The sequence below is a fragment of the Arachis duranensis genome, chromosome 8 (genome assembly GCF_000817695.3).
Source record: "Arachis duranensis cultivar V14167 chromosome 8, aradu.V14167.gnm2.J7QH, whole genome shotgun sequence".
Taxonomy (NCBI): Eukaryota; Viridiplantae; Streptophyta; class Magnoliopsida; order Fabales; family Fabaceae; genus Arachis; species Arachis duranensis.
The window spans coordinates 6,052,112-6,076,472 of record NC_029779.3 but is presented as its reverse complement, the minus strand read 5'-3'; the positions used below and the strand labels follow the sequence as shown (position 1 = coordinate 6,076,472).

The 24,361-nt window shown below is 31.6% G+C and overlaps 1 pseudogene; it reads left to right on the top strand.

Annotated features, from left to right (window-relative positions):
• Positions 1–17,492: 17,492 nt before the first annotated feature.
• Positions 17,493–21,628, top strand: LOC107460339 (uncharacterized; annotated as a pseudogene).
• The last annotated feature ends 2,733 nt before the right edge of the window (positions 21,629–24,361 follow it).

Genomic DNA, 24,361 nt, shown 5'->3' with positions numbered 1-24,361 from the left:
TTTTATTTTAATAAATAAATTAAATTATAATAATTATTGAAATAAATAATTTAAAAAATATTTACCGAAATAAATATTCTTCTCTTTTTTGTTTATAGTCTCGTTTACGGTGTAAATGAAATAATTTTGTATGGATCTCATTTACAGAGACTCGTTTACACTGATACATGTATTTTTAAAAAAAATTTAAAAATAATAAAAAATATTAATATTACCAATAATACAAACTTAAAAAAGTTGGTATAAGAGATTAAAATAGATATGTTTGATCAATTAGTACTCAAAAAGGTTGATGGGACAGTGAGAAGAGTATTGAAACGGTTATCTCTCATGTTATCTCTCACTATCCACGGAAGAAATAATGTTTCAATTCTCTCTCCACTATTCCATCAATCTCTCCTAATAATGGGTAAATAGTTATTTTTTTTTCAAATTTAAATCAATATACTTGGATTATAATTTAATTTAAAATTTTTTAAAAATGAATATGTTTGATCAATTAATACTCAAAAAGAGTACATAAAAATTTTTAGTTTAAATTATGATCCAATTAAATTGATTTAAATTTGAAAAATAAAAATAACCGTTTGCCAATTTTAGAAGAGATTAATGGAATAGTAGGAAAAAAATTGAAACTGTTTTATATCTCTTTTTTATATCTCTTTGAGTGCATAAAATTTAATTGGATCATAATTTAAATTAAAATTTTTTATGTACTCTTTCTGAGCACTAATTGATTAAAATATCTATTTTAAAATTTTTTAAATTAAATTATGATCCAATTAGATTGATTTAAATTTGAAAAATAAAAATAACTGTTTGTCAATTGTTAGGAGAGATTGATGGGACAGTCGAAAAAGAATTGAAACGGTTATCTCTCACGTGCATAGTGAGAGATTTCAATTCTTTTTCCACTGTCATATCAACTTTTTTGAGTACTAGTTGATCAAACATATTCATTTTAATCTCTTATACAATCTTTTTATGTACTAATTGCATGCTAAAAGTTTGAATTATTGATAATATTAATATTTTTTATTATTTTTAAAATTTTTTTTAAGAAAATACATATATCTCGTTTACGGTGTTAACGACATATATATCTTCTTTACAAGAAATAAATATTTATTTCGATAAATATTTTTAAAATTATTTATTTCGGCAATTATTGATGCTGCAAGCTTTGCAAACATGTCAAAAAATGTATATCTATATTTTTTTGTCAAATCTATTAGGTAATTAATTAGAGTACTAGTCAACTACAATCAATTATTAGTTAGGATACAAAGAAATCTTTATCATTTTAAAAATGACATGTAATTCTCTCTATCAAGTCAATTTTACTACCACAGTTAAAAATAGAAATTATCTAAAACCTTTATCACTTCACTTTTCTCTCTCACATCTTTTTTCCCAAAAAAGAAAACCTCTGTCCATGGCGCTTTCTTCCATTATCCATGCGCTCCCTTCTGCTGTGTGTTCTTTCCTCTGCTGTGCCCTTACTTTTTTCTGTCGTGTGTTCGCTTCTCTTCGCCATGCCCTTACTTCTATCTATTGCGTTGTTGTCCTTTTTCTATGCGCCTCTCTTGACGTAGTCAACCTCTTCGTCGTGTTCGTCTTCTTTCAAACATAACCATCAAAAAAAAGAAATATCCAAAACAAAAAAAGAAATATTCCTTGTTGGTGATTGTTATTTTTTATTTTTCGAATATTTTTTTATTTTAAAAAAAATATCCAAAATATAATAAAAGAATCATTTAAAAATAAATAAAAAATATCCAAAATTATTTTTAAAAAAATATTTAAAATCTAAAAAAAAAACTTGAAACATAATAAAAAAAATATTTAAAATCATTGTACAATAACTTTTAAAAGTGATTCGGAGAAAAAGAAAAAAACATGAAGGGAGAGACGACGTGAAAGGAGAGACCCAAAGAAAAAGAAAAAGTAGAAGAAGAAGAGAGACACAAAAGAAGAGAAAAAGAGAGGTCAAGTGAGTTAGGAGGACACGTATTTTTTAGCGTAAAACTAATTTTTTAAATTTGAACTTTTTAGAAAATTACCAGCTTAACTGGACATAGAATTAATCCTTTAGACTTTTTTCTCCAAGGATGGAGGTGGGTTGGTAGAGAAGAGTAAGGAACAAAGACGATGGGATGATGTGATGATATTGCATAGATACAAGGATAATATTAGAAAAAGAAATAGTATATTACTTTTTGCTGAATTTTTTTAAGAAAATGATAAAATTGACATATATTTTAAATACCAATCCTATGAAGTAACTAACTAGAGTAATAGTCAATTTGAACAATATTTTAAAATCATTAAAAAATAAATTTTTGAATTTTTAAAAAAATAAGATTTTAAATAATTAGGATTAGAGTCACTGATGAGTGAAAATTAAAGCTTACGGATACCAATAAGTATACCAGATTATTCAAATAATACCATGGTAAGTAGATATTGTTCCCACGAGCATTAATGGATCACGGATTGAGGCAAACAACATCTAACTAAATATCTAATTAGATTGATCAAATCTTAGATTTTGGATTGTGGATCTTGTAGAAAAGAAGAAACAGAAGAAGAGAATCGAGAGAATGCTTGAAGTTGACAAAAATCAATAGATGAGAATGTTGAAGGTTTCGGAGATGTTTGATTCTTAGAAGAACAATGCTTATGCTTTCGTATTTAATTCACGCAAAAATCATTTCATAGCAAATCATTTATAATTAAACCCCTATCTCTTGGTGATTTAATTTCTTTAAACTCAATTAATCGCCAATTCCTTAGTCAATTAATTAAGAGAAGAGGTGAAGAACGGTTTTGATTTTAAGCCGCACAACATTCAAGAACTATCACTAACCGGATTATATGTCACATATTCGAACTATATCTAGATAAGTGAAGATTATGAGATGAGTTTTAAACTAATTGCAAAATTAATTTTTCCAAATATAAAATCAGAATCTAAGACATATATAGAATATTTCCTAATAGTTCTAACCCTTATTGAGGAAGAACAAAACTCAATCTAGAAAAAATAAATAAGAATAAATTGAAATAAAGAAAACACTTACATTATTAATCCTAAAACCAAACAAAGCTTCTAACCTTCAACGGAGGAGGTTTAGTGACTCATGAAAGAAACTAATCCTATTGATGAGAGAGGTGTCCGATGGATGGGTGATGCCCTCTCTATAAACAAGATTCACTTATTTATAACATAAGTTCTAGAATTTAAATTCAAAACTACTCCTAATCTTATCTCTTGAAAAGATAAGATAACTAACTTTCTACTTTTACATTCAAATCAAAACAAGAATTCAAATCTAATCCAAAAATAAATCCTAACAACTAAATCTTTATATTTCTAGAAGGAATTAATGATAACTAATCTTCTTAAATCTTCAATCTTCGAATGTGATTAAGACTTCTAATGGTTTGATAACTGAATTTGGGCCTTGTCAAGTGTTAAAGCATTAAATACTGAAAATTTGCACCTCTAGGGATACCTGGGATACTTGGTCGCCGGGCTTGTCATTGACACACCGGGCATTTGTATGAAAATGGGGAGGGGGTGGACGTCGGGCTTGGCTTGAATTGGATGGGAGATTCCGGGCTTGTGTTGGATGCAAAGAAGGTACGTTGGGCTTGTAGATTAGAAGCCGAGCGTGTGGAATGGGCCACTGGACGTGTGCGTGTGGGTTGTCGGGCGTCCATGCTGAAGGCTGGGTGTCCGGTTCTTATGCTCCTTGGGCCTAGTTTGGACCGTCCTTGAACTAGTTTAGTGTTTTCTTATGAAAATGGTTTTAATTTTTTATTATTTTGAGTCAAAAACTCCTGAAAATACAATAATACTAATACAACTTCAAATTTTATATTAGTTATGAAATTACATTAGAAAACATAAGAAATTTGATTAAATATATAAGAAAATCTAAGAAAACAAATGAAAAAGAACCCTAGAAACCACTTAAGATGCGTGTCATCACAACATCAAACTTAAAACTTTGCTTGTCCTAAAAAAAAGTAAACAGAATTTATCTTAATTGAAAAGAATTGAAGAGTTTTTAAAATTTAAATTTCAAAAAGTGAGATTTATGATAGTCCTTATGATTACATTCAGTTTTTCTTATCTTTGATTAACCTTGCATACTTAGGTTTTGAAAATTTCCAAAAACTTAGATCCAAATTGTATTATAAGAATTCTTTTGGGCTTATATGACTTAAAGGCAGTTACTTAACATTTAGTTCGGGAAAAGATCTTTGCGGGTTTTGACTCTAAGTGTTCTATTACAAGATAGCTTTTAATGGGCTTTCAATCGATAATTGCGGATCAGTTGACCCAAATTACCGGGTGATAAAATACCCCTCGAATCTAATTACTCTCTCCTTGATACAATCACACCACAAGTACATAACTAGAATTTTGTTGATCCAGACATCGATGCCCAGAGTCTCTTTGGACTTCTTAATATTTTGTCTTAAAGTGACTTATTAAGTGGGCTATAAATCGATAATCCCGGTTTAGTTGGCCCAAGTTATCGAGTGATAAAATACCCATCGAATTTACTTGCCCAAATCTTTTCTTGAAACACAAGCATCACAAGCACATAACTGGCCCTAGTCATTAGTGCTTAAAGCCTTATAAATTTGATTTTTTTATCTTTCCATACTTTTTTTCTGCTTCAAGGAATTGATTTGAATTCTCATAATACTTTTTTAAATGTTGTTTTTGAATATTATCCTTTTGTTTTCTCAAGATTCAAATATCTTAAGTTCATCAAATGTAACCACACATTCTTGAGCACCACCACTTTCGTTTTGAATTTATTATTCAATTCTTTCATTAAGATTTCTTCCATTACAAAGTGATCACTGGAGGAACAAACAAGTTTTAAGATTTTAAATAAAGGAACAGAAACAAAAAATACCGTGCATGCAAAAAGAAAGAAGATAAAGAAAAACATAAACAAGAATGAAAAATGAAAAGAATTAACTTACCACCAAAGAGAATTCATCTTACCCGATCTTCACTACCTTCTCTATCCTTGTTCTTCATTATCTATAGGTTCATGGTGTTACCAACACCAAACTTAAGGTCTTATACTAAATTTAGAGTTTAACAAAGTTTTAAGAATAAGTGTAAGTTATATATAGAAGCATACATGTATGAAAAAAAAAAGAGAATAAGATAAACTCTAATGATTGTAACTTAATTAAAGAGGGCTGCCTTTGAAGATGCTTGGCTTCCATTTGGGACGCTGGGCGTGTGGCCTTCCCTTGGCTTATGGACGCTGGGCGTCCTTTTTGAACGCCTGGTGTTCAGCCCCCTTTTTTTTAAAAAAAATAAAATATGTAAACCATAATTAAAAGATGCATACAGAAAAGGAGAAGAAGAAAAGATTAATGCAACTATGGAATGAATAAGAAAAAAAAAAGAGAACTAGCCATAGTTGGATTGCCTTCCAACAAATTCTTCTTAACATCACTAGCTTGACGTTGAGTCCTCTAGGTTGGAATTTAGGGTGCTTCATAGCACTTTTCATTGCCATCTTCCATTAAACATTCATTGTCTAACTCCTCTTATGTTTCATAATTTGTGTGATATAGAAGGTCTTCAAGGGTTCTTTCGTCCATAATCTCTTAGACTAAGGTGTCAATTAAGTAAATTCTCATGCAATCCTCTATTTCGCTAGGGTGTTGCATGGCTTTGAAGACATTAAAAATTATTTGTTCTTTATGCACCCTCAGTATTATCTCTCCTTTTTGGATATCAATGAGTGCCCGTCTGGTGGCTAAGAATGATATTCCTAAAATGATAAAGGCATCCTTATCTTCCTCTATGTCAAGAATTATGAAGTTGACGGGAAAGATAAACCTTCTGACCTTGACCAATGAGTTTTTTTCTATCCCATGTGAAAACTTCATTAATTGATCAACTAATTGTAATGAGATTCTAGTTGGCTTCACCTCCGCAATGTGTAGCCTCTTTACCATGGTCAGAAGAATCAGATTGATGCTAGCTCCTAAGTCACAAAGAGTCTTGCCAATAGTGACATCCCCAATAGTATAAGGAATTTGAAAGTTACCGGGACCCTTTAATTTTGTGGTAGGTTCCTTTGAATGATGACACTGCACTCCTTGGTAAGAATCACTTTCTCATCTTCTTTGAGTAATCTTTTCTTGGCAATAATTCCTTCATGAACTTGGCATAGAGAGGCATTTTATAAAAGACTTCAGTAAAAGAAATGTTGATTTGTAGCTTCTTGAATACCTCTAAGAACTTTGAAAAGTTCTTCTCTTGATCTTGCTTCTGGAGTCTCTACGAGTATGGAATTCTTGATTCATATGTTTTTACCTTTTTCTTCTTGAGTTTTGTTGATGCAGGAGGTTCCTCTAGATTCTCCTTATTTTTTTCTTCTGGAGGGTCTTCGATTTTCTTTTCATCCTCCTTGGGGAGCTCCTTATTAATCACTGATTCCTTAGAGAGATGGCCTTACATTCTTCCCTAGGATTTGGTACATTGTCACTAAGAAAGAACTTGGTAGGCCTTTCTGCTAATTGCTTGGTCATCTATCCTAATTGCACCTCTAAGTTTCTCATAGAAGCTTCTTGATTTTTGAAATTTGCTCTTGCTTCTTGTATAAAGTCTTGGATTTGTTGCACAAAGGTGGCATTGGTCGTGTGCTCAAGAGATGATGGTTTTTGATGGTTTGTTTGTTGATATAGGTTGTTGGAATTCTTTTGTCCTTGATTACCCTAACCAAAATTAGGATGGTTCCTCTAACCTGGATTATAAATTTTTGAGAATGAATCATTTTTTGTCCTTGAGAAATATCCCATGAAGTTCACTTGTTCGGTGGATGAATGGCCTTCTGTGTATATATTACATCTTTAACTTGGATGTTCTCCTCCACACAGATCACAAGAGGTTCTGATGGCCGCTACTTCTTTATGTTTCAGTTATTTTTTGAGTGAGGCTATTTTCCTGGCCATAATTTCATTTTGTGCTAGAAGTGTGTCCATGGTGTCTAGCGCCATCACACCCTTTTTTTGTGTCCTTTTGGTTGAATACATGAAATTGTTGGCCACCACTGTCTCTATCAATTCTAATGATTCTTCAGGCATCTTTTTATGTAAGGAGTCTCCAGTCGATGAGTCAATCATTCTTCTCGAGGCTTGAGAAATGCCATCATAAAAAGTTTAGATTTGGAGCCATTTGAAAAAGGCATAGTGTGGATATCTCCTAAGCATCTCTTTGTACCTCTCCCAATATTCATAGAGCAATTCACCCTCCTTTTAGGAGAATGAATTGATGTCATTCATCAATTGGGTAAGCTTTTGAGGTGAGAAGTATTTAGTTAAAAATTTGCTAACTAGATCCTCCCACGAAGTGATGCTGTCCAAGGGTTGAGCTTGGAGCCATTGTGTGGCTCTATTTCCTAGAGATAACGGGAATAGCCTCAACCAGATGGCTTCGAGACTAACTCCATTACTCTTCACAGGGTCACATAGTTGCAAAAAATTAGTTATGTGAATGTTTAGATCCTCTTGAGGGATACCTCCAAATTGGTCATGTTGTACCAATTGGATTAGTGAAGGCTTTAGTTCAAAGTTATTTTCTTGAACCATGGGCCTCACTATGCTATCTCCACAACTTTTGGAGGTAGGAGTGTTGTAGTTTCTAAAGGTCCTTCTTGCATTGTTTTAATCTTCTGCCATTCTCTCTTCTTCTTCTTCTCTCTAGGCTCTTGCTTTATTTCTTAATCAAAATAGTGTTAGCTCTGTTTCGGAATCGTGCTAGAGAGGTGCGGGGTCTTCTCTCTTTGGCATGAAAAAACACAAAAGGAGATCAAATGTACCTTGCGGCATGAAGAAAAAAGAAAGAAAGAAAGAAAAGTCTAAAAATAAAGGGAATAAAAGAAACAAAAAGAATAGAAAAATTAAACAAGATCTAATTTAGGATTTAACTGGACGTATGTAGTCAATCTCAATTAATCTCCGACAACAGCGTCAAAAATTTGATGAGCAAAAATTAAAGTTTACGGATACCGATAAGTGCACCGAATCGTTCAAGTAATATCACGGTGAGTGGATATCGTTCCCACGAAGATTAACAGATTGATGCAAGCAATGTCTAATTAAATATCTAATTAGATTGATCAAACCTTAGACTTTGGATTGCGGACCTTATAGAAAAGAAGAAACAGAAGAAGAGAATTGGGACAATACTTGAAGTTGACAGAAATCAATAAATGAGAATGTTAAAGGTTTCAGAAATGTTTGATTCTTGGAAGAACAACGCTTATGCTTTCTTGTTTAATTCATGCAAAGATCTTTTCACAACAAATTATTTATGACTAAACCCTAATCTCTTGGTGATTTAATTTCTCTAAACCCAATTAATCACCAATCCTTTGCTCAATTAATCGAGAGAAGAGGTGAAGAACCGTTTCGATTTTAAGCTGTACACCCTTCAAGAACTATCACTAACCGAATTATATGTCACGTATTTGAACTAAATCTAGATAAGTAAAGATTATGAGACAAGTTTTAAGTTAATTCTGAAATTAATTTTTTCAAATAAAAAATCAGAATCCAAGACAGATATAGAATATTTCTCAATAGTTCTAACCCTTATTGATGAAGAACAAAACTCAATCTTGAAAAAGTAAAGAAGCATGAATTGAAATAAAAAACACTTACATTATTTATTTCAAAACCAAACAAAGCTCCTAACCTTCAACGAAGGAGGTTTAGTGACTCATGAAAAACACTAATCTTAGTGATGAGAGAGGTGTCCGATGGATGGGTGATGCCTTCTCTGTGAACAATGCTTACTTATTTATAACCTAAGTTCTAGAATTTAAATTCAAAACTACTCCTAATCTTATCTCTCGAACAGACAAGATAGCTAACTTTCTACTTTCAAATTCAAATCAAAGCAATAATTAAAATCTAATATATAAACAAATCCTAAAAACCAAATCTTTATATTTCTAGAAGGAATTAATGATAACTAATCTTTTTGAATCTTGAATCTTCAATCTTCAATCTTCGGATGTGATTAAGACTTCTAATAATTTGATAACTAAATTTGGGCCTTGTCAAGTGTTAAAGCATTTAATCCTGGGAGTTGAGGCTTGAACCACGCCAGGCTTGTATCCTTAAATTTGGGCGTAGGCCCAATTCGCACCTCCAGGTATACTTGGCCGCTAAGCATGTGATTGGCGCCAGGCTTGTGTGTGCAAATGGATGAGGGATGTTAGGCTTGGCTTGAATTAGAGGGAAGACGTCAGGCTTGTGAATCAGAAGCCAGGCGTGTGGAACGGGACCACCGGGCATGTGTGTGTGGGCTGCTAAGCGTCCATGTCGAAGGCTGGGCATCCAGTTCTTATGCTTCTTGAGCCTGGTTGGACCGTTTTTGAACAAATTTTGGGTGTTTTTTTTGGCTAAAAAGACCTTAATTCTTGATTATTTTGAGTCAAACTCCTGAAAACACAATAATACTAGCACAACTCCAAATATTTGATTAGTTATGAAATTCCACCAGAAAACATAAATTTAATTAAAAATCTAAGAAAACCTAAGAAAACAAATGAAAAAGAACCCTAAAAACTGCTTAAGATGACGTGTCATCAGTCATCAAATTAGGATTAGTGGAACATAACCTCTTTGTCAACGTAAAGCCCCATCTCGTGCTCTCTCATCATGTCACTGGTACCTCATCTTTAACTGTCCATTACGCTACCACCGTACCGTTCGCCGCAACTCCTCTGTGCGTCGTTCGGGGTGACCTACATCGAACAAAAGATACACCTCAAGTTTAAGAAAAAAAATCCAAAGTTTAACAAAAAAATATACCAACTTTAACAATAGAAATTCCAAATTTTACAAAAGAAACATTCCAAGTGTAACAAATTTTTTTTTAAAATTTACTAAAAGAAACATCCCAAATTAAACATAAGAAACATCCCACAATTAGTTTAATAAAAGAAACAACTTAAGTGCAACAAAAAAATCCCAAATTTAATAAAAGAAACATCTCAAATTAATAGAAGAAACATCTCACAGTTAGTTTATTAAAAAAACATCTGAATTTTAACAAAAAATATCCTACATTTATCTTCTCAGAATATCTGTTTACAATTGACGGCAAGGGAGTTCTTTGAAGGGTCTGATCGCGCCACAAAACATATTGCATGTAGTGCTATGCCTCGTAGTGATGATGTTCGTCTGTAGGGAGAACAGCTTTACAAAGAAGCACCTATGGTGGCGACTTAAGATGGACGGAACTTGTGGACGAAGCTTGACGTAGCGGAATCAACTGCATCGCAGAAGATATTGTATGTAGATCGTGCGTTGCAACGAAGAGGATCACCAATTTCACATAGATAACAACTACAGTGGAGGACACAGCGAGGTCAACACCATTTGTAGGGTGGTGCGACGACGTGAGTAGAGCGGGAAAGGAAACCAATAGTGTGAATGGTGTGAGTGGAAGTGGGAGAGAAAGGTGGGGTGAGCAGCTGTTTTTTTTTTTATTTTCATTGAGTAATAATAAAAAATCAAATTAGAGTTATGTTTGAGTAATATTATGGGATGTTTTTTTATGTTATTGGACTTTTTTGTTATGGCCTACATTATAGTTGGCTGATATTTTAATTGATTCTCTAGACTTTTTCTTTAAATATTAAATATAATATTAAATTAATTAAATATTAAAATATTTTAAAATTTTTCAAAAAATTCACTTGTGACTTTCTACGTTCCATTCTGCCTTGTATACATGCTATTTATTCATTTATTTATTATGTTTTTTTGTTTGATTGTTATTTTATTTATTTATTTATTTGTGTGTCATTCTACTTCTACATGCTGTTCTTTCAGTTTGCGTCAGTATTCTACATTCTGTTCGAACAGGGTACATGGGTTCATGGCTTTAGGGTCCCCTAAAGCCCATAAATAAACTAGGCGAAAGTAACATAGGCTTGTTTGCTCTGTCCCAATAACAAAAACAAAAAACAAAAACATTAGATTGTTTGGATAAAAAGTTAAAAATAATAATATACTTACCAGAAAAAAAAAGGAAGTTAAAAGTATATTATAATCTAAAATGATAATTTTAAATTGAAAATTAATTTATAAATCAAAGTAATATTTTAAAATTTATGATTTTAAATAAAAATTGATTTTTCAAAAAATTGTAATAATGATTTTATTAATTTTATCTCAATTATCAAATGTTAAATAATAAGATAAATAATCATTTTATATATTTTTTTAATCATACCGTTTAAAAATAGATTTTTTTATACATTTTACATAGAGTAGACTATCTTAAAACTACTTTTTAAATAAAATATCCAGACATCTATCATTAATTATCAATTGGGGTACAAGAGAGGAGGGTGTTGAAGAATAATATTATACATTTAAATTTTTTTTATGAATTAAGTTCAATTAAGTTAAATAATAAAAATTAGAATAATACTAATTATAACTGATTTTTATTTTGTTAGATCAATTTAATTGGACTTGATTAATAAAAAAATTAAATGTGTAGCATTATTAGGGTGTTGAGCACTTCTAATCTTCTGGTGTAAGAAAAGATAATATTGGTTAGTGTTAGTTCATATGTAAGACAATATCAAATAAAAAGTATTTGTCAACTAGAATTTTCTATCGATTATTTTAAAAAAAATAATTTAAAGTAAATTTAATTTTTAAATGTTCTCAATTATTAAAGAAAATTTTAAAAATTTTTAATGGCAAAAAAAGTTTAATTTTAAAATACTCTCAATTAAAATTTGATCCTCTCTTTTATTCTTATCCAACAAGATATCTTTAGAACCTAATCTGTCCGTTTATTCTTTTATTTTGGTGTGAACAAAAACATACAGATAATGTAACCCAATATCAATTTAGGTGCGATTAAATATTTAAATGTAAGCGTCCAAAAAATATATATTTAAGTGTACGTACCATTGGCATTATTTAGGGGTTCTGTGGTGTGAGTTGAATCGGTTTTGAGTTAAAAATTCATTTGATTTTAACACTAATTTTATTTGTTGTGTAGTTTGGATTGGATGATTTAAAAAAAAATTCGATCCGATCCGATCCAATTTCAAACGGTTTGGATTAGATTGGATTTGCGATTTTGTTAATTAAAAAAATTAAATACATATAACAAGTATCAACCTCAAATTATAAATAATCAACAATGACATAACAAGTCTCAACAATATTTTAAAAAACTAATGATAACATAACAATAGAAATAAAATTATAGGTTAGTTAAAATAAATAATTAAAAATAATATTTTAAATATAAAATATTTATTAAATAATAATAATACATGAATCATATAAAAATATATTACAAATTGAACATGTTATAAGTATAATTGTAAATATAATAATAAAATAATAATATTATAGCATATTATGCGGTTTGGATTGGATTGGATCGGTTATGAAAAGTAAATTCAAAATTTAATCTGATCCAGCAGTTTACAAAAAATAGAATCCAATCAAATCCGAATTAGTACAATTTTAATTGATTTTCGATTTAAATTAAATTGAACGAACGATTTAATTTAAATCGGTTTAAATTTAAACATCCCTAGTGTTACTAATGTTGACTGGATGCAGGGTAAAGGACAAACAATGAGGGGTACATATAAAGTTCCAAGTTTAAATTGAATTTGTAATATAGTCGTTAGCACTAATAATTGTAATTTGTGAAGGGCTCAAGCTTCTAAAAGTAATAAACATGTGTGTTTCATATAATAAAATGCATGCTGATTTACTCTGGCAAATGCATTACATTTACATTTGGTGCGGACAGTGCGGTTACAAGAGTAATTGCCAACATGATGTTTTCTTTTTCCTTTGGCAGGTGTGATTAGCCGAGTAATGTAACCAAAGTATCATAAACAATAAACAAAAATATATACTTAATAATATTCTCATTGATAAGAGAATATGAATAATTTTTTAATTTAATTAACACAAGTAATTTTTTATTATTTTTTATTTAATTATATCAAAAATTAATTTTAATTTTAATGTGAATTAAATTCTAAAAATTCTCTCATTACTACCTTCACAATTCTACAATTTTTTTAAAATAAAAATTCTAAATTAATATATTATTAATCAAGTGGCAGGACAATGAATACTTACTAGAATTTGGTCACAACAATAGAGGTCATAAAGACTTCTTTGGACATGCTTTGCCAGAGCACTTATTAGAATTTGGTCACAACAATGGAAGCCATAAGGACTTCCTTAGACATGCTTCGCTAGAGCACGAGCATCTACCAGAAAATTTGCTTCTATGAAGATATGTCTTGTTAAAAAAATTTCAGGCTTGGCCAACAAAGCCCTAACTACTAAAACAAGGGAGTCGCTGGACAGGGTGGTTATAGAGGAATTGTAGTTTGCACAGCAAGTCAATTTCAATTACCAAGTTCTGGATGTTGAGTTTCATCGCAAGCTTCAGGCCTGTGTAGAGACCCTAAAGCTCTATTTTAGTTATGAAAGTACTCTTAATATTCATCCAAAAGCCAGTTAGAAATCGACTTTGGGAGTCTCGAATTAACCCACCGTAAGTACCAATCTTGGAGGTAGAGAAGAATGAATCGTTCGTGTTGAGCTTGAAGCCATCTACCTTCGAAAGTTCCCATCCGATGTACTCACTGATAAACCACTATTTTATGGTTTATCCTGTGCTTAATTGAGTGGATTTTATCAATCTTTCATACACTTATTCATACTAAATGCATGAGTTTACGTTTTCCTTCCTGATTTTGTGCTATGATTGAAAACATGCTTCTTTTGTCTTAATTTTACTATGTTTAATCCTCTCTTATTACCATTTGATGCCTTGATATGTGTGTTAAGTGATTCAGAGATTACTCACCCTTGTGGAACTAAGCATTTTCTTACTGGACTCTGTTAGGGATAGCATCTCTTCATGTTTTTCTAGATTATGAGTTGAGTAGGAAAGACTAGCGCATGGAACGTTTTCTTGGTTGAAAATCAATTCGTTTCCTCCATGCAGCGTTACATATGGTGATAAAAAAGATGGTCCAAGCGGTCCTATTGTGATTTCGAGTATCCAAGCTCAAGTTTTCCTCCATCTAACTGTGAAAATTCTGATTAAAGAAGTCATTTTGCATTGTACTATCAACGCTGCTTTCCCAAACATTTCGTATGTGGGGACAATTTTGTAATACATAGAGTGTTGGATTTTGAGCTCATTTCCTATGTGAAAAAAGCCTAAATATTGGTATCCAGGCCCATGGATAGTTGATGTTGCTGAGGATGCGCTAGGGTTACTGAGAGAGACCTCATTTGTAAGAGAACACCAAACACTAAAGAGAAGAGAAGATAAGAGAGAAAGTTATTTTCGCACATATATAAAACTATCTCTGTAAATTGGTCATTGCAAATTTGTTAACCATTGGATTGAGCTCAAATTTGGACAGTGTATTTCAGAAACCTGGTTCTTGATTTTTACCATTCAAATCTTCAATTCGATGTCTATAGATGGAGATATTAGCGACACACAATAGCTCTATTTTTTGTGATATTTTCATCTTCTTGTTCTTGTTTTGTAAGCTTTGATGCTTGGGTTGTTTGGCTTGTTGTATGCATATTTTGCACAGTAATTTGTGACTCTCTTGTACTCTATTTTTTTTTTATCATAGTGAAGCTATTTCTTGGTCTTGGTGACTTATGATTTTTACTTCTCACATTGAGGAGGTTTTCGACGTTAAAAATTTTGGTGTGTTAGCTTACCTCTATTTTCTAGTTTGTGTGATTTTTTCGCTGCTATTGGATATTATTGTTTGCTATTATTACTTGTTGTGAGTGAGTATTGTTGCTCCTCTAATTCTTACAAGTAAGAAATTATGTGTTTTATTCCTATCATTTGGTATCAAAGCTCAGTTTTGGACATTTGGTTATAACTTCCTTGAAAGATGGAGGTAAATAATTTTACTAGAATGATAAGTTTGAATGGCACTAATTACCATTTATGACCGAAAAAATTGAAGAATTTGTACATTTATCTATATTTTCTACACTAAAATTGAAATCTAAAACAAATGAAGAATTTGAGTTTGAACACCAACAAGTTTATGGTTTTATTAGGCAATGAATAGATGTTAATGTTTACAATCACATTACTAATGAGACACATGCTAGGGCTTTGTGGAATCAAATTAAATCCTTGTACGCTTTCAAGTCTGGCAATAATAAATTGTACTTGTGTTGATGAATTTGAGATACAAGGAAGAATCATAAGTCTTTGATCACTTAATGAATTTCAAGAGGTTCTTGATCAGTTGTCAATTATGGAAATCAAGTTTGAAGACGAGGTTCAAGGATTATGGTTGCTAAATATTCAACCGGATTCTTGGAAGACACTTTGTATCTCTCTTACTAATTCTGTTCCGAATGGTAAAGTGAGCATGCAACTTGTTAAAGGTGGCATTTTAAATGAAGAGGTGAGAAGGAGGACGCATAATTTTTTGTCACACTTTGAAATGTTAGTAACTGAAAATAGGGAGATAAATCAAAATAGAGTTTAAAAGGGTAGAGTTAAAAGTAGGAGTAAATCCAAGTTAAGATACAAGAATGTTGAGTGTCATTACTATCATAAAATGAGCCATGTCCAAAAATATTGCTTTCTTTTGAAAAAGGAGAACAAAGGTAAAGAAGAAAAGAAGGATGATGGAAGTAATGATCGTGTATCTACTATTTCAGATGATCTTTTCATTGTTGACATTGTTGATTATAAGTACAAGGTCAATTTTATTTCTGATGATTAGTTCAGCTGGGTAATTGTTAGTGGTGCCTCAATAGATGTTACATCGAAGAAGGAGTTCTTCACATTCTATATTCCATGCAATTTTGGGGTGCTTAAGATGGGTAATGATGGCTTGGCTAAGGTTATTAGTGTAAGAGATATTTGTCTTGAGACTAATATGGAAATGAAGTTGCTACTCACAGATGTTAGACACGCTCTAGATGTTTGCTTGAATTTGGTTTCAGTTAAAAGACTCGATAATAAAGGATTTGTAAACACTTTCGACTTTGGACAATGAAAGCTTATTAAAGGAAACTTAGTAGTGGCTCGAGAAAAAGGTACTTCAAGTTTGCATGTGATGCATGTCATGATTGCAAAAGATAGTGTGGATGCAATTGAAAGTAAAGAAATTTGTAGCTTGTGGCTCGAAAGTAAAGATAATTGTTTGGCTCGAAAGGATGTTCTTTCCGGTTTGAAGAATAAGAGTTGGAGAAATATTCTCATTGTATGGATGGCAAACAAAGAAGATTATCCTTCAATAAACATCAACCTTAAAAAAAATCATACTTCTTGAAATTAGTGCATTTCGATATTTATAGTCCTTTGAAGATATGGTCTTTTAGTGGAGCTATTTACTTTATTATTTTCATTGATGATCATTCAAGAAAGCTTTGGACTTATTCTTTGAAAATAAAGAACCAAACTTTGAAAAAGTTCAAACAATTCTAAGCTTTGGTTGAGAGGCAAACAGGTAAAAAGTTTAAATGTATTCACACTGGTAATGGTGGTGAGTATCATGGACCATTTGATGAGTATTAAAAGCAGCAAGGTATTAGGCATGAAATGACACTTTCTAAAATACCTCAGTTGAACGGTTAGGCAGAAAGGATGAATAGAACACTGATTAAAAAGGTTAGGTGTATGCTTACTGAAGCTAAGCTACCTAAAGACTTTTGGGGTGAAGCTACTTACAGTGGCTCATTTGATTAATTTGAGTCATATAATTGCTTCGGATAATGATGTTTCGGATCATATTTGGTTAGACAAAGATGTCTCATATGGTCACTTGAGAGTCTTTGAATGCAAAATATTTATTCATATTCCAAAGGATGAGAGATCCAAGTTGGATGTGAAGATAAGGCAGTGCATTTTATTGGCTATGATCAAGATGAGTTGGGTTACATGCTTCATGATCCAGTTGAAAAGAAGCATGTAAGAAGCCGTGATGTAGAGTTTATTGAAGACCAGACCATTGAAAATATTGATAAGGCAAAAAAAAGTCAATCCTAAGAGAGCAATGACCTGACCGATATAGATCTAATTTAGCCACCTCATTTACTAGAACTAGCAAAGAATTAAGATCAAGATCATATGTAGTAAAATGAGCCTTTGGTTCCTGATAATCAGCAGATGGGAGATCCGATTGATGCTCCAATTGATGATGTTGCTGATAATCAACCTGAGCTACTTGAAGATTTACCAGGTTTTCATCCTAGAAGTTCTACAAGAGAGCGACGACCTTCAACGAGGTATCCTTCTAATGAGTATGTGATATTTACTGATAGGTATGTGACCTTGACTGGTGGGAAAGAACCTGAATGTTATGAGAAAGCTATGTAAGGTGATGACAATAAAAAAATGGTATGATCCAATGCAAGATGAAATGAAATTCTTGCATGATAATCAGACATTTGAACTTGTGAAGTTGCCAAAAGAGAAGAAAGCTTTGCAGAACAGGTGGATTTATAGGTTGAAGCATGAAGAAACTTCTCAGTCTTCAAGGTACAAGGCTAGATTGGTGGTCAAGGATTATAGGCAGAAAAAAGGGAGTTGACTATGATAAAAAATTTTCACTGGTTATGAGAAGATCTTCTATTAGAAATGTTTTGAGTTTGACTGCAAGTCTTGATTTAGAAATAGAGCAGATGGATATGAAAACTGCTTTTCTTCATGGTGATTTTAAGGATGAAATTTATATGGAACAACTTGAAGATTTTATAGTAAAAGGCAAAGAGAATCATATTTTCAAACTGAAAAAGAGCTTGTATGGCTTGAAGCAAGCTCCAAGACAATAATACAAGAAGTTCCGAGTTTGTTATGGTAGAATAAGGTTACAAGAAGACTAATTCTGATCATTGTATATTTGTTAAACAATTTACTATTAATGATTTTATTATCCTTTTGATATATGTTGGTGACATGCTTATTGTTGGTCAGAATGCTTCTAGGATTGACATGTTGAAGAAGCAACTTGCAATGTCATTTTTCATGAAGGACCTTGGATCGGCAAAAGAGATTATTGGTATAAGAATCGAGCATGATAGAAAGGAGAAGAAAATTTGGTTGTCACAGGAGAAATACATAGAGACAATTTTGCACAGGTTCCAAATGGAGAAAGCAAAGACCGTTAGTACTCTTCTTGCTACACACTTCAAATTGAGTCACAAGTAAAGTCCATCAAGTGAAAAGAAGAAAGACACGAAAAAAGTTTCATATGCATCAGCCATGGGTAGTTTAATATATGCTATGGTGTGCACAAGGCCGGATATAGCTCATGCTATTGGTTGTGTCAGCCGTTTTGTTTCAAACCCAAGAAGAGAGCATTGAAATACTATAAAATGGATAATGAGATATCTCCGTGGTACTTCTAGCATGAAGTTGTGTTATGAAAGTGAGAAGCCTATTCTAGTTGGTTACACTGACTCAGACATGATAGGAGATATTGATTCTAAAAGGTTTATTTCGGATTTCTTGATCAACTTTGCGGGTGGAGCTGTGTCTTGGCAATCTAGATTGTAAAAATGTGTTACTTTATCTACTACTGAGGCCAAGTTTATTGCCATTACCTGCAAGGAGATACTTTGAATGAAGAAATTCTTAAAAGAACTCAGGTTTACTCAAGAGAGGTATGTGTTATTTTGTGATAGTCAAAGTGCTATACATTTTAGTAAAAATTATACTTTTCATTCTCGATCCAAACATATTGATGTAAGGTATTATTGAATATGTGATATTTTGGATGCTGAGTTGTTAGAACTTGAAAAGATTCAAACTGATGACCAAGGCTCACTTCCTATGTGGAGAAAAGCCCAAATATTGGTATCTAGGCCCATGAATAGTTGAAGTTGCTGAGGATGTGCTAGGAATGTTGAGAGAGGTCTCATTTGTAAGAGAACACCAAATACCAGAGAGAAGAAAAAAGAGAAAGTTATTTTCGTACATATACAAAGTTGTCTCTGTAAATTAGTTGCTACAAATTCGTTAACCGTTGGATCGATCTCAAATTTGAACAGTGTGTTCTAGACACCTGGTTCTTCATTTTTACCGTTTAGATATTTAATTTAATTCTTGTAGATAGAGATATTGGCCACGCACAACAACTCTATTTATAAATAAACACACATGAATGTTATTTTAAAAATATTAAATTGGTTTATAAGTATATCTCGTTAGAGTTTATGTGAATTTCTGGGCTCTTAGAAATTGGTTGACTAAGAATATTTTCATCAGGTGAGTTCAATAAATGTTTAAAATTTTTAATTCCTTCATACATAGGCTTCAAGTTTAAGTCGAATTTAAATGCCATAACATAGAAAAAGAAACTGAATTGATTGATACTTGACAAGAGGTGAAACACAAAGAATAAAGATTAAAAATATATAAATTCACGAACAAGCAACGTTTGCTAAAAGAAATATAATACGAAAATTGAGATGTATGAAAACATTTCTTTAGGAAAAAAAATCTTATATTCTTTTAATTTGGAGTTTTAGTTTAAATATTGTTTTGGAAATAGCATCAACAATGAACATATAATCATATATACAAGTGATTAAATAATAAACAAAGAATGTGCTTTTATTACTAATTTACTATAATGCAAATTAAATACCATAAATGAGTATTCAGAAGAAATTAATGTATACACATTAAAAAGGAATAAACTAATATAAATGGCAATGATACCAATAATACCATATTGTTTTCATTTAGTAAAAAAAGCAGACGAGAAATTATAATATTCATGTACTAAAATCATATAAGTGAAGTGAAAAATAGAAGGTTTTGGCAATTTTTTGCTGAATATTTTTTGTTTTCCAAACATTTTCGGATTAGCCAAACCCAAACCTCTGACCCCTTCTTTCGCCATGTATCTCTCTAGGTTCCAAACATAACTTATGATAGCAAATTAATTGTTCTATATTCTTCATGGAGATCTTAGATGGAAACCAAAGTAAGCTTCAGCGAGATCTCTCTTGATATTGTTTTTATCTTCTAAGCCAAGCCATGCTGATCATATACATAACTACGTAATTCTTGGAAAATAACACTCTGATCTTGTGCATATTATTACAGGACCCTCTAGATGTAAAGTCATCCAAGAAATTCCCGTTAGCTTCAAGGTTAGTAGTTTTAGCTTTCTCTGTGATTTGTGGAGTATACATATTTTCGATTTGTTCAGAGCAAGTAGGTGTAAACACACATTCCAAGCTCGTAGACGTCAAAATCTTCAAACAGCAATGTCCTCCTCCTCCTGTGGAACAATGGGAACTTCCCTACTTGAATTATCCAGACCCACAAACCTTCAACAGGTAAACTAAACATTTCTATCAAGCATGTTATGTTTACACAAAAAATCAGCCACGAAATCGGCATTTTATACATGTCAGAATATAAAACATGTATATACAAATATATAGTGATTCATTTGGTACCTGATTTTTAGCGTAAATATTGCGTTGTTGCATATTTTGCATTGTGTCAATGCAAAGATCTGGGAGCGGTTGGTTTGAGACACTTTTGAACAGTCATATGAATGTTAGCTCCAATGGAGAAATATTTTCGGTTGTTAAAAGAAGGGAGAATGTCTCTTCAATTTTAATGACATTGGATAAAGTGTATAATCTTGACTGGTTCACAAGTGCTTCAAAGATTGAATGCTCTGCCGCTGTTGGCTTCAAATGGATGCTTAATCAGGTACCTACCATAAATAACACCAAGCCATGTTAAGAAATTAATTAACTAGGACTGTATAAGATGCTGTGATGAGATTCTCAAGAGTGATTAAATATACTGTAGGGGTTGACAAGGCATCATGAAGAAATAGTAAAATATTTTGAAAGGAGAAATGTATCTGTAATATTTCTATTCAGAAGAAATTTGCTTCGCAGAATGGTATCTGTGTTGGCAAATATTTATGACAAGGAGGTCAAGTTACTGAACGGAACACACAAGTCTCACGTGCATTCCACTACAGAGGTTCCTTTCATTTCGTTTAATTAATTTTCTACTCTATGTACGTAGGTAATGTAGTTATAATTATTATTGTTGTTGATTCATTTCAAAATGTATGTATCTGATTGTTGTGCAGGCGAATATTCTTGCACAGTATAGGCCACGACTCAATGTTACGCTAATGATATCAGAGCTAAAGCTAACTGAGGAGACAACTCAAAATGCCTTGGTATACTTCAAGAACATTCGCCACATTGTTCTCTACTATGAGGATCTTCTCAACAATCGAACTGTAAGCCTATCTTCTCAATATGTTATGGGAAAGGTTATAAGGTGTTTCAGGAATATATGTGCATCTGTTTTGATCTTTCTGTACAAATTTGGATATTTCACCTGCAGAAAATCTTGGATGTTCAAGAATTTTTAAGGGTGCCGTACAGAGATCTACAGAGCCATCAAGTGAGGATACACACTGCTCCACTATCAATGCAGATTGAAAACTGGGAAGAAGTGCAAAAAGCACTGAATGGAACGCCGTATCAGAAATTTCTATATTCAGACTAATTTATATTGTAACACATTTTCTCATAAGTCTAGTAGAGCAACATTTGATTCTCTTTTTATATATACCTTAGCTTGTACATAACTTTATCATGATTAGCAGGCATAAGATTGTTACAGACAATATAGAGTTGCATCTTGGAAAACCCGGATAGGCCTAATAGATGAAAAGAAATCAATTTTTTTCCCTTAACAAAGAATCGTATCAACATGAAATTAAATAAATAAATAAATAAAGCATATATCACTTTTCTAATTATACGAGTGTGATCAAATACTGCCAAAATATAAGAGAATTTAGTGCCAAAATATGACAAGAATTTGTCGTATTTGTTGCGTATTCTTTTATCAATCATATTAGATGTATATAAAAAATTAGGTACCAAATTAGTTATCAATATCTTGGTCCCTTCTCTTCTCTTGCATCATAAATATTCTTTAGTTTTGTCGGAATAAATATATCTTTGAAGAGGATCGATCCATACCATAGGGTGCTGTTCATTTGGCTGCTCTTGGTTAGCTCAAGATTATGTTGCTGCCCAGTCTTAGTTATTAGAATGAGGAGAAATGTTGGCTCTTTTAGGTAGTGTTTGAAAGAGAGATAGAGACTGAAAGATAAATACTAAAATAAATCTTAGTATTGTGTTTGGTATAATGTGGGAGACAGAAATTGAAATAAGAATGAAGTTCTAATTTAATTTATATAAAGAATAAAATTAGAATTAATTAATTGAAATAAGAGTATTTTAGGTATAAAATGTTATTAGAGTTTTAGTCTCCGTCTCCAAAAATTTCATTCTATAGTGTTTCCACTTTTTGAAAATACTGAAATGTTGAAATTTTGGAGACCGAGACTAAAATTTTAGTACCAATTTTTAGACCAATAAATATGATATTTAGTCTTAGTCTCACACTTTCCGTCCTAATACCTCAAAACAAATACTACCTTATGGAAAAGCAAATTCATTGGTCTCTCCGAACTTCCCCCTTCATTAAATTAAATACAGATGGTTGTGTCAAAGGAGGGAAAGGCTGCACATGGTGGCATTTTACGGGATCACGAGACACAATTCTTGGCTTGTTTCAACGCTAATTTAGGTGTTTGTACTGTTATCGTGGCTGAATTGTGGGGCATACTTTTTGATACGGAATTGACTATTAATTTGGATATTGCTAATTTCTCTATTGAAGTTGATTCAAGAGCTGTAATTTTGTTGTGTCTGCATGATTCTATCGATTTCTATGGAGTTCACACTCTCCTTGTGACTATTAAGGACAGGTTCAGCAAGTTTTTGAATTGGGAGTTTTATCATGAATTTTGAAAAGCAAATTGTTATGCTGATCGTTTAACGTTTAAAGGACATTCTTTGGAGTTTGGCTGTCATTTTTTTTACAATTTACCTTTGTGTATTTCGTCTTATTTTCTTTCTGATGTCATAGGCGTATCCTTTCTTAGAGTTACTCTAAGTAGTGTTTTTAGACTTTTACCCCTTGTTTATCAAAAAAAAAATTTATCGATATAAAATATATATTAAAAATAAATTTAAGATCAAATATATTTATACGTAAATATACGATGACTGATTTTTAATTTATTCGTAGTTTTTTTTTCCTAAATTATGTTAGTTATATTCCTTACTCCTAAGCTTAATTGTGGTATAAAGTATAACATTTTTATGATAGTTTATTATATTTTTATTTTTATATTAAAAACAATTGTGAAAAATGAAAGAAGATAATAAATTTTTATTGTATAATATTTTATTTTTATATTATCAACCTATAAAATGCAGAAATTAATTTAATTATGAAATAAAAAATAGAGTAATTTAAATATATTAGTGCATGATGTGTTATCCACATATGTGAATCTACAACTGCACAGAGTTGCAAAACACATTTCACGATTGGCATGAAGCAAACAAAAAGTTACTGAAAAAATGTAGGTTGCGTTTTGCACAAAGAGATACCCAAATGTTGAAACGTGTCCTCTATCTCTGCATACAGAGTTGACTTGCAGTTTGACCACATTGGGAGACACTAAACATAAGTTGTATTTGGCAGGAGGTCACAGCAAAGCGTGATCTGCGTTTGACAGGAAAGACACTTGTATGTGTTATACGTGTATGTGAAGGGGGTGATATGGGGTCTTTATAATGCGTGTTGCGTTTGGTTGAAGATAGGTGAGCACATTTAAAAACAATTTCTGCGTTTTGAGTTTAGGGAAGAAAAAGATCGAAGAATAAGAAGAATGTTGAGTATGTGAGTAGTAAAATTAGTGAAAAAAATAATTTGTGATTTTACATTATCTCAAGAACATATTATTGAATATTTGAATTATTCTCAATTGGTAAGTATTTTTTTATATTTTAATTATATATAAATTTATTTATTTGTNACTGTTACCGTTATTTTAAGTAACGAACATACAGTTGTTACTACCGTTATTATTATTATGATTATTATTATCATAATTATTGTTAATTAGTATGTTACACAATTTTTGTGAATAATATATTAATAATAACAAAATCAATTCAACTAGGTAGACAATAAAAAATTTGAACATCGTGAACAATGAGCTGATTTTTAGTCTATTGAGGATTAAAAAAAATCCTAACTCAAGTAAAAAAAAAAAAAAGCCATTTTAACCCTACCATTGGAAATTTTAACCATCCCCACCCTGTCCCGAAAATCCTAGTAGAGTCGTTTTCTACCCCAACCAGCCATCACACC